Below are 11,070 nucleotides of genomic sequence, written 5' to 3'. Positions count from 1 at the left end.
AATGAGGAAGAATGGGAAGAGAGAGGAAGGCCAGGAAAAGGAGGCGGGATAGATTTGCATTTCCTGAGTAAACAGGAAGGATGAAATGGTAGAAAGGTAGAATATGTTTGGCCTGTCTGAGGACCTTGGGAGGGAGGCAGAGGGTAGCAGAGAAAAATGAAATCCAAGGCCATAGAAAAGAACTCACTTTAAAGGAGTGATTTTTTTTTTTTTTTTTTGGTCACTGTTCTTTGTTCTTGTACCAGAAGTGGCTATAAAAGAAAATCCCTGCCGTTGCTCCAGCAACAGGCAGAACCAAAGCCCTGCAAGACCTTTGCCAGGTCAAGAGCTTTTTCTATTGCCCCTACCTCCAGCATTGCCATTGTCAGAGGAAGGACAGAGGCTTGCCAAGACACACCACTCAGGAGATGTGGCAGAAACCCAGACCTCATTTGAACTAGAAAGAAAGCTCAAGGGAGGCATGGGGGTGGATGGGGTACTGTGAGCTCTGCCCAATTATACCTGAAGACAGTGACAGAAGTTGAGACCAAAATCAAGTCCTAAAGCTAATCTGCAGAGAAAGTAGGAGGACGGGGAACAGAGAGAAATGATTAAAGAGAAAAAACACACACAACAACAACACACACTCACACAGCAACAGAGAAACAGAGACCAGAGCGAGAGGACAGCCACTGTGTTTATTCTCATGAAAGGCATCTGGATTTCTCTGTGAAATCCTGACTTGGGTCTTCTCCTCATTTTCCGGCTGGACTGAGTGGTGAAATGCCTGGCATGAGAGGTGCTGTGAGTCAGCTGCAGACTCAAGCTCAGTCCCTCTGGCCCTCTGCTCTGCTCTTTGCCAGACCACACAGCCTCCCTCCCCCTTCCTGCCAAGCATGGCTTAGCTCACCATCCAGGTAACACACTTCAAAGACTTGGGGGTGAGCTGGGTGGGCTGGGCCAGCCTCAAGATGGAACCAGATTCCACTCCCAACCCAAACACTCCTTGTCAATTTTTTCTTGAATATCTTCCCCTCTTCTCACATCCCTGACACTTTTAGTAACCCTTGGAAGTTAGAAACTGGAAAACCCAATTTTTCACTGGGGCTGTCAGTCCCTTCTGCACTGCAGGTCTGTACGGCTTTATTACTCTGGGGTTGACCAGATGTCAGCCAACGTTGAAGCACAGCCTGGCAATAACAGAGTTTGTATGTTCTTCTCTAGACTTGGTCATACTCCTGAGAGCTCTCAGAAAGACCAGAAACCACAGGACATCTATCAAGATGTGTGTATTATAGGGATGCCCTAGGTGTGGGTCTTACAGTCCTCAGGTTGGTTGCCTACAGCTCTTCAGACATGGCCTTTGGCCATTTTCTACCAACCATATGTGTCTTTTCTCCCATAGAAAACTGTAAAGGTCTCTGCAATCATCAAACACACTCCTCTTTGTGACCCTAATAACCCAAAGTGAAGGACAATGCCTAGTGCTGAAGTTCTGTCATTCAACGTCTGCTGACTTGAGTTCACTTGCTGGTAGCCTCCTCTGACTTCTTCAAAACACTGCAGAACTTGAGAAGAATGAAAACAATCTAATGTTTCTTCCTCTCTTAAGTCCTTTCTCTCTTAACTGTCAGGTCTATTCATGTTTCTTCCTTTCAAGTCCTTTCTTTCTTGACAATTGGGTCTATCCATGAGTCCAAGGACTCAAAGTCCTATTATTTCACTGGTGGAGAACCTGTGACAAGAATGGCATCAACCTGTCAAGCACCATGGTAGACAGAATTCTAAGATGACCCCCAATGATCCATGTTGGTGAGACCTGTAATTTGCTTTTAACCACTAGTATATGGCAAAGGTGATAGAATATCACTCCTGTGATTATGCTACCTTATAGGGCAAAGGTGAAGGTATTTTTGAAGATATAATTAGTTTGAAGTGGACTTTGAGTCAATCAAAGGTAAGTGACCCTGGGTGGTCCTGACCTAATCAGGTGAGCTGTTTTTTAAAGGATCTAGGTGTTCCCTAAAGGTAGAGATACTTTTGGTATGGGTAGAGGGGCTTGGTTTCTGGGTAGAAGGCAGCTACCTCCTCTTTCCTAAGAGTCGTCCCTCCCATCCAGTCCACCCCAGCTGTTTTAAATGCTCATTTCTCTCCACACAACCCAATTTCTTCCCACCGCAACATGATGACCAGCTCTTGACCTTCTTTACCAAGATCAAATCAAACAGGTGCTCTCTATTCCTTCCCAGCACCACTTCTCTGCCTTCCTGAGAAACTGAGTATGGTTTCTGGCAATAACTTGAGTAACTGAGGCAATCTCTGCATAGTGCCTTCCCTCTGGGGTTTCATGGGTATAAAGCCACGTATTTGTGGATGATCTCCAGATCTCTACCCGAGTCCTGCTCTTCACGGACCTCCTGTATTCTCTGTGCTCAGGGTAGCTTCTCCAGATGTCCAACTCCCTTGTGCCACCTCTCTTCAGTACTTTGTCTGCCCCAGTAATCTACCTCCCACCCCATCCTTCCAGATGTCCAGACTCTAGAAACTCAAAGTCCTTTATCTTCTACTTTTCCTCAAATATTCTTTATTGGTCACCAAAGTCTTCCTTCATAATATGAAAGGAAATATCTGCCTTCCTACTTGTTATGTGGAAATGTTTGAGTGAATTTTCAGAGTGTGATTAGAAAGAAGGTCCATAAACATAATAGTGTACCTGAAACTGAAGAGTTATGTTTTCATTATATTTTAAAATGTAATTTGTGGAAATGGAGGAAGTGGAGAGAGCTATGTATGTGGGGCAGCATGGCCTTGAAGTATGGTTGTTCAGGCTGAAGGATGGATATATAGGAGGTTATGACACTAGTCTACCTACTTTTATATATGTTTGAGAGTCTTATCCACAATACAAATTTAAAAAAAGGTTTTTAAATAAAATTAAATATCCAATTAAATCTTTAAAAAGAAGAAGAAGAAGAAGAAGAAGAAGAAGAAGAAGAAGAAGAAGAAGAAGAAGAAGAAGAAGAAGAAGAAGAAGGAGAAAAGAGAGGGATAAAAAGGGTCAGATGAGGGTGAGCCAAAGCTGTTTTCACCATCACAAAAGGTAACAATAGGCTGAAAGTAGATGCTATTGCCCCTCCTGAAACCATGTTTCTCCCCAGTCCCCATAGGGCCTACATCCTTCCTGTGTCTTGCCAGGGGCTGTGTGCATGTGTGACATCTGTTCTCCAGCTGTGAGAAAATAGCTAAGTAGATAGATAGGTACATATGTACATAAGTGATGCAGTCAATCATTAAATTATGAGTGTGTTTCTGTTTACAGCCATTTCTTTTTAGCCAATAACAATTCATCTCTGGGTCCCTAGAATACAGAGCATTGTCTCCCTATATTTCACACTCCAATTCCTGCCCAAGTCCAAGATCTATACCACTTGGGACATGTTTTCAAACCAGGAGCTAAACAATAAAGGGAGCCACATCTTTTGGGTCTGGACTAGAAGTCTGTGGACAAGGGATTGTCATACCAGATGAAGGAGGCATGCATCACACTTTTCTGAGAACCTAATAAAATCCTAATATCTTTCCAGATCTGTGGCTCCTGATTCAGACTTGGCTTTCAACCTCTAGAGCAATATTGACCTCACTGATTTCTTCCCAGACTCTCAGAGTAGAATTGGGTTCCATTCACTCCAAAGTCCCAGAACTGGCCAAGCCCCAGAAATGCTCAGAGTGTGCTCTACATATCTCCAACACACACCTTCACCCCAACCCCCACCGGCACCTCCCCCCACCCCTCCCCGGCTTTGCCATCTGGCTGGGTTTCTAACTGGCTGCGGAGAGCAGGTGATTAGGGAGGATGTAATAATTATCAACAAAGGAAATTAAAATGTGTTTGGTTTTATTGCTTTTGCCTTTAATATTTTGCCAATCTAGAGAAGATAACTAGATTGAGAGAGGAGAGAAGCTGGCTACTGAGAAAGCAAAAAGAAAAAATGAAAAGGAGAAAGGAGGAAAGTAACAGACTTTGTTCATTTATGGAGTGTCTGCTGTGTGCCCACTGCTGTTCTAGGCACTGGGTAAAACAATGCTCTCACAACATGAAATCTTTTGCTCTCATGGCTTTCTCTAGACATAAACAGGTCTGGAAAGACAATGGAATAGAGACCTGAACATTCTGGCTATATACGGTAAATATCCCATTTAAAGATAATGGAAGAAGGTATTGTGAATAATAATAGCTACCACTTGAGTACTTTCGGATTGAATTGTGTGTCCCCTCCCAAAATGCATCGGTTGAAGTCCTAACCCCCAGGATGTGACCTTATTTGAAAATAGGGTCATTGCAGATTAATTAGTTAAGATGAAGTCATACTGAAGTGAAGTGTACCCTGAATCTAGTATGACTGGCACCCTTACAAAAAAAGGAAAAATTGGAGACAGACTCACACTCAGGGGGAGTGCCATGTGAAGACTGGAGTTATGCTGCCACAGCCCAGGGAGCTACCAGAAGCTGGGAGAGAGGCCTGGAACAGATCCTTCCCTAGAGCTTGCCAATACCTTGAGCTCAGACTTCTAGCCTCCCAAACTATGAAACAATAAATTTCTGTTGTTTAAGCCTCTCAGTTTGTGGTTCTTTGTTATAGCAGCCTTAGCAAAGTAATACACTATGTACTTGGTGGTGTGCTAAGTGGTTTACATAAATTATCTCATTTAACTCTCACAACAACCCATTAAAAAGTACCACAGCCCAAGTTACAGAAGAATAAATTGAACCCGAGGCAGATTAAGTCACTTGCTCAAGGTTGAGCTGCTTTAACGGAAAAGAACAGTGCTACTCAAAGCTTGGGACTCAGGGACACCTGCCCTCCAAACCCAATCTGCCCTCATTGGGTAAATCCCACATCTCTCTCCACTCAGGGTTTTAAACCTTTCAAAGGTTGTCTCTTTGGTTGGCTTATGGTTAAGATGTTTCCATTGTCTGCTTGGTGGTCAAATTGGTGCCCTCTCCTGTTAAGACATTTGAGACACAAGCAGCAAGACCAGTAAGTTGTGCTGTTTATGCTGCATGTAGTATCTAACCCTTACCCCCTCATTTACCAAAAAATTGGTAGCCAGCTCTCCTGGCCTCATGCCATCTCTGCATGCAACCTCCAATATACTCCCCAAACACACAAACAAACACACCCATACACAATCACACATAAATACAAACACCAGCCATAATGGTACAGATTGTTCATGTTATTTGTTTGTTAATTTGTGGTTTTGTCCAAGGCTTGTCATTCAGTTGGATGCAGGTTCCTTATCTCAGCCTTCTATCCAGCTCTAAAAGATACTTTTCATTTTCAAAGGTATCCGAGCCAAGTAACAGCATTTTCATTGTTATTTGCTAATGGGCTAAAAAGCAGACATGGACTTGGTCCTGAGACAACATGCAGTTGCTGAGTGAAGGCTGGCTGACATGATGCTATGTTACAAAAGTGAAGGTTTTGCAAGTACTGTTTTGTTTTGCAAGTGACTTAAGGGGTTTTCGTGGGTAATTTTGATTATCCTTAATTTTTGTATTTCAAGCGGACTTTAACCACTATATAAGCCATGACTCCACTGTAGTTTTGTAAAAAATAGTGGGAGAATTAAATCATCACGCAGAACATGAAACATATGCATGCCAACTCAAAGAACTCACACTGTAACAATTAAACCATAATTACAATAAGTAGTGATTTTTTTTCCCAGCAACACATCAACCAAACATCAACCAACACACTAAATTAATTATTATCATTTTGCATTTTGTTGGATTTGTAGTTTTGATTGAATTTATTTACATATTTGAATTTTACTTTGAGATAAGCTTATAGAGCTTATACCTTAATATGTCTGTAGATATTTAGGTTACACTACAATTAACATATTTTAAGCTCAACAATAGGAGTGTATTGGAATTTACTTTTCTCTTAAAAGAGTCCACAAATATTCATTTGAGACATAAAAGGGTGACCAGACTAGTATATAAAGGGATAAAATAGAAGCACATCACCATGGACATTACCACCAGTCAGACGGATACAGAAATGTAAGTAGGGGTTTAGGAAGATGTTGGGATGATTAGGGGGTGGTAAATATTTTTCACTCAAAAATAATTTAAGTGCCTTCTATGCTAGGAACTGAACTAGGGACTCATGACCAAGAGGTAGGGAAAGAAGGAAGAGTGGAAATAAGATACCAAGATGAGTAAGATCTTGGGTCTTTCAAGACTTTCAATGGAAGGGGAAGACAGGGCGACAATAGGTAAGATTGATTATGCCCCAATGAGGTTCACATAGACTGCCTCATTCAAGGTTCACAACAATGCTGTGGGGTAAGCAATTCATCCGCCCCTCCCCTGCCATTTTATTGATGATACACAGAGGACTACATGGGATAAATGTTGCTACCCAGCTAGATGCCCTCAGGGAAAAACACATGGAGTTAGGGAAACTTTCCAAAGTAGGTGTGATTTCATCTGGGTCCTTAACTATGACTATCAGAATGAACAACTTGTGCAAAGGCCTGGGGGCATGGAAAAGCACGGTTTCTCTAAAGAATGATACAAGATATAGGTTGGCCCCGCTGAGAACATGGCAGAGTCAGCTACTTTGAAGGGGTGCAAGCCCATCTCTCAACCCTGGTAATGGATAAAACCATGTCGCTGGACCCATCTTTTCCACTCATAGAAAAGCAGTGTTTCCTGATGCTTGGAAATGAGGCTCAACTCTCTTATACAGGGTCCGCACATACAGTTGTGCAGGTTGTGCCCTACACAATAACAGCCTCATCTGAGTGGCAATGTTCACACAACATACACCATAGATATGTATGTTCATGATGACAATTTCCTGGAAGGGCTAGTAGAGTTTCTTGTTCTAACAAAATCTGTATTTTATAACAATATTCTAACAAATAGAAGTAAAGTATCTTGAGGGAAGGCCCCATTTCCTAATTTGACCCAAGGGCTAGGGGTGGTAACCTAGCTCTTATCTCTTCTCCCTCTTGAACTATAATGAAACCTAGATTCCAAGCACTGTGATTGCACTTGGCTTTTTCATGGCTCAGATGCATTCTATCAAACTTGCTTCAAGTAGCTAACACTTTCTCTTTTCTCCTATCCCATGTGATTCCATCTTTCCTACCTAGCCCATCTCTGTCCCCCTAGATCTGGTTCTACCAACACTTCTTCTAACTCACAACAGGTCACTTTTACTGGTTCATCTCATTCTTCCAAAATTCAAATACAGCTCTGGGATTGTCCACTGAAGAAACCCCAGAATCCCATGGTCCAAGAAGATAGGAGGCCTCCAACCAGAAACTATGTAGGGAGCCTCCCTTTTCTGCCATATCTCTCTGGAATGGCTCCAGAAGCCTCCTAAACATCAATTCTTAAAACGATTAACTTATATATTGCTCACAGAAATATAAATCACTCTGAGTCATACTTGGCTCCAGCTCCTTCAAAAGTCAGCCAGAGGGTCAATGCAGACTCTAATTAAATTGCCACCCAAAGCAAGTACCTCTACAAAATTAACTCTAAAGTAGCACGTAGTTTCACCCTCAAAAATAGTTCTCACTCTGTTCTATAAGAAACTTCATGGAAAACCTGGAAAAAACATTGTGCAAAAAAGATACAAATCTATTTCAGGGATGTGGCTACCGCTGCGGGGCGGGGGGGGGGGGGGGGGGGGGGGAAGAGAGCCAAGAGCAGGAAGTGGGCTGTTCTCTATACCACTGTATTTCTTTTGAACAAAATCTCAAACGAGAATGGTGAAATGTTAACATGTGTTGAATGTGTGTGGTGAGTAGAGGATATCTGTTATGTCATCTCCTGCTCTTTGAATGTTTGAAATATTCCATAATTTACATTTTAAAATGTAAAAAGGACATTTTTATGCACTTTGACAAAGACTACATCCTAATTATTCATGAGAGAAGCTTTAAGGCATTCTATGATGAACCCAAAGTAATTGTTCTGTCCCCCTAGATCTGGATCTACCAGAACCTGGTGGACCTGGACTCCGAGGTAAAGTGACCATGAATAACACCTCTGGTGAGCCTTGGAGGCAAAGGGCTGTGCCGAGGCTGGGCAGCACACAGTGGGCCCACAGGGTGGGTGCGGCCCTCCATCCCAGCTTTTGCTTCCCACATCCCACCGGGTTGTTAAAGACTTCCACCAGTCTCAGCCCCTAGCCTTCTGGAGAGGAGGCATGCATTCAATGATGTATCCATTCTGCCACCTAGCCTTCATCCAGGTCACTACAACAAAGCTGCCTCGAACAGCTCTTCTCTCCATCTTGCTGAATTTCCCTTGTCTGGGGAGGCACCTGAGAGGCTAGGTACTTTATTTCTTGAAGGTCACCACACCTTGGTTCTGGGCCTGGATGAGGCGGCAGCATTAGTATGCCTGCTGTGCGCTGGACTGGGGAAGGGACTGATCCCATCACGTAAGATCTTTAAAACAGAACAATTACTCACGGTGGAAAATGGTGGGCAAATCTGCCTGAGAGAGTGGTGAGAGCAATGAAGACAAGGCCCTTAGCAGACATTTTTCCTTTCCAACCAGAGAAGCCCAGGATGTTATGTACTATTAAAAGTCCAGCATTCCCAATCCAGGCTATCAGGCGTCACCCTTCCCTCAAAAATGATCAGAGGAAAAGACTCACACTTTATAGAACAGAAGTGCTACGCACCCTTTTAAAAGCAGTACATGTAAAAGCACAAATCTTTTACTTGGTTTGCATTTATTGAAGTTTGGTTTTGATACCCAGTTAATCTTTTAAAGGAATGGGGAGGGGTGATCTCTGAGGAACGGCCGCAAGTGGATGATATTTAACTTCTTCCTTCTCCAAGAAAGATGTGGCTGAAAGGCATCAAAACTCGAATATGCCAGAGCTGGGAAGCAGAGAGTTGAGAAGCAACTGTTCGTGAAGTGGGGAGTGAACCTTGCCCCTGACATGTGCATCTGGCAGGAATAAATGAGTCCCTCCCAATGAAGTTCATCAACGCCAACTATTTTTTCCAGAAGCCATCTTCTGAAGGTGATTGTGAACAGATCTAGGTCTTCAGAACGGAGGGCAGGGGGAATGAAATCAAGAAAGGCTCGTGGGCATTCCCCAAACCCAACTTCCCGTAACAGAACCTCCCATTCCACTGCCATACATTAATTATGGACTTGTAAAAGCAAACCCATCTGACCAGTATCCCTACCTTCGGACAAAATTACTTTGGACAATCCCAGGCTGCTGGGATTTCTTTCTCATGCCCTCCCAGGGAGCCTACCTGAGGGTCCCTGCACAGCAGCTCATGTCCCATCAGCTCTCACCCCTCATGACTAAGCCCACATCAAAGTCCGGACACGGGGTGGGCACTTACCATTTACATTTCTGCAGGGTCCCCTCTCTCCAGGGCCCCCTCTGCCGCCCTACCCCAAGGACCAGCTCCTGCCACAACTCTTCCGTCTCCCTATCCTTGTCCTCTTCTCCATGAATCATCCCCTCTTCCTTTTACCTGTCCTCACACATTTTATTTTCCAGCCACTGGAAGTCGGCTAGACAAAAAGACATGTCACTGGAGGCCGACTCTCTCAGAATAGAGGGTGGTTGGAACCAGGCAACTCATGTTTCTCTGGAAGGAGCACCACAATTTCCCCATTCATCTTAAATGCTACCAGTGCGCCTGGGGTCGGCTTCGCTGCCGAGTGGGTGCAGAAATAGGAGCAGGGGGTGGAACACACAGCACACTGTTCGGCTGCTCTTCTAGTCCGAACTAGACACAAAAAAGAAAATAACACATGACCACCCTCACTCCTCAAATATTTCAACCAAATTTTTCCCTCCTAACTTACCAAGTGCCCAGACAGAGGGGAGAAGAAATGATGACGAGCCTCACTGGTTTTCTTTTCTTTTTTTTTTTTTTTTTAATCATTACACATAGACCCTCCTCCTTCTCCCAGCCAACATCTAAAACCCCTCTGGCAATACAAGCAAAAGCAGGACTTTAAACTTTAGCCTCATTTTTTAAGCTGTGCCTTTAGGCAAGTAGATAGTGAGAAGAGAGATCAGAATCTGGGAGTGTTAACAGCAGAGAGAGAATTGCTCCCGACCCAAACCAGCAAGAAAAATATTTTCTTAAAAGCAGTCCTGCAGAAAGAATTCTTATCATAGATAAGAGTGCAGTCTAGTGGCAAACTTCAAGAAATGCAGCCCCTTCTCCCCGGGAAAGAGCACTTCCAAAGGAACAAGGGAAATGTAAGAAGCAACACTCCCACCCCAGTTTCTCCCAAATGGGCAGCAAAGACGGGTCATTTCCTTTGACCTGGCGGTGAGATCCGTAACCTGTCCATGTCAATTTCAGGGGGGGGGAATAAAATGGCCACGTTCCTTCTTTGAAGACTTGAGCTTTCTTTCATTTTTCGAAGGAGAGAAGGAGTCCACAGTGTCTGAATAGATTATGTGGTGTTTCAAATGGGATAATAATGTTCCTGGTCAGAATCTCTTCAGAGTAAGTCCTGTGGCCTGTCAGCTCATATTCTTGGGACGTTCATGTGTGTGCTAATTAACCTTAGGACAGGGTGTCTTTCTGGACTGTCACCCATCCCCTCCAAAGATGTGACCCTGCTCAATAGAAGTGCCCCTTTAAAAAGAGGTGGAGGGAACGCATTATTCCAATCTGCCTTCCCTCTAAACATCCCACCCAGGACACTTTAGATCGCCAGGCAAGATTTTCAGACTGAGTGTTTCCTCCAAGTGCCAATCTCTGTAACTCACTGCTGTGGGCTGACTGCCCCTGCAAGTGCACACAACACACACACACACACACACACACACACACACACACACACACCTTCCCTGGGCCAACAATGTAGCAGAAGGAAAGTGGCCACAGCTTGCTTGACTATATGGCCGAAGACAGTCACTCCACCAACAACAGAAACTCTTGATTAAATTCCCCTTCCCCAGGCTTTTAGGGGAGAAATCCAGTTTTTCTTCTTTTTCTTTCTTTTTAATTCAGGTCACCACCCATCACTGACTATCCTATATTAATAACCCCAACACACACACA

This window comes from Cnephaeus nilssonii (genome assembly GCF_951640355.1).
Source record: "Cnephaeus nilssonii genome assembly, chromosome: 10".
Lineage (NCBI taxonomy): Eukaryota > Metazoa > Chordata > Mammalia > Chiroptera > Vespertilionidae > Cnephaeus > Cnephaeus nilssonii.
The sequence above is the reverse complement of the archived record's forward strand: the minus strand, read 5'-3'. Positions refer to the sequence as shown.